This window comes from Molossus molossus, unplaced genomic scaffold (assembly GCF_014108415.1).
Source record: "Molossus molossus isolate mMolMol1 unplaced genomic scaffold, mMolMol1.p scaffold_m16_p_15, whole genome shotgun sequence".
Classification (NCBI taxonomy): Eukaryota; Metazoa; Chordata; class Mammalia; order Chiroptera; family Molossidae; genus Molossus; species Molossus molossus.
In genome coordinates, this window is record NW_023425350.1 from 47,184,963 (window position 1) to 47,185,902 (window position 940).

A 940-nucleotide genomic window follows, 5' to 3' on the forward strand; every position below is an offset into this window, starting at 1 on the left:
GATCTGTGAGTGCGGAAGTCTTTAAGATGACTCCAGCTCCAGCTGCCATCTGACTGTAATCTTATGAAAGAACCACCTGTTGGGCCCCATCAACCCACAGAACAGTAAAATATAATAACACAATCATTGTTATTACTTCGGCCAGTACATTTTGGAGTGGTTGTAATGTCACAATATGTATTTGATACAGTATTTTCTTTTTTTTCTTTTTTTCCCAGGCTCCAGGACCAATGATTATCAGCTGCCCAAGTACCAAAAAATTATGCTCCCCAAATCTCTTGGTGTCGATTCCACACATAGAACCATCAAGCTCTTCTACATGTGCCACTCACGACAGAAGCCCCCTTTTTTATGTGTTTATTAAAATAAATAAAAGACTGCCCCCGGCTGGAGTGGCTCAGTTGGTTGAGCATCATGCAGTGCACTGAAAGGTTGCTGATTTGATTCCTGGTCAGGGCACATACCAAGGTTGCAGGTTCGATCCCCAATCAGTGCATGTACAGAGGCAACCAACTGATGCTTCTCTCTCACATCGATGCTTCTGTCTCTCCCCCTTCCTCTCTCTAAGCATGTTCTTGGGTGAGGATTATAAATAAATAAATAAAATAGTAAAAGTATAAAAACAGAGACAGGAGTGTACCTGCCAACTTCAAGATAGTAAATGCATCTTGGAAGGGGAGAAAGAAGACTGAGACTTCATATGTTGGTTCTCTTTTTTGGTTTTGTTTTTATTGATTTTTTTTAGAGAGAGAGGAAGGGAGAGGGAGAGCAAGATAGATGTGAGAGAGAAACATCAGTTGGCTGCCTCTTGCACAGCCCCCACTGGGGATGAAGCCCGATGCCTGGGCATATGCCCCAATGGGGAATTGAACCAGTGACCTCTTGGTGCATGGAACAAGGCTCAACCCACTGAGCCACACCGGCTGGGCAATATGTTAGT

At 43.6% G+C, this 940-nt stretch overlaps 1 non-coding gene across 1 annotated transcript; it reads right to left on the reverse strand.

Moving 5' to 3' along the window:
• Nucleotides 1-214: 214 nt before the first annotated feature.
• On the reverse strand, nt 215-348 carry LOC118631306. The gene has a single exon (XR_004959790.1). It is a non-coding gene; the product is annotated as a U11 spliceosomal RNA (small nuclear RNA).
• Nucleotides 349-940: the final 592 nt, after the last annotated feature.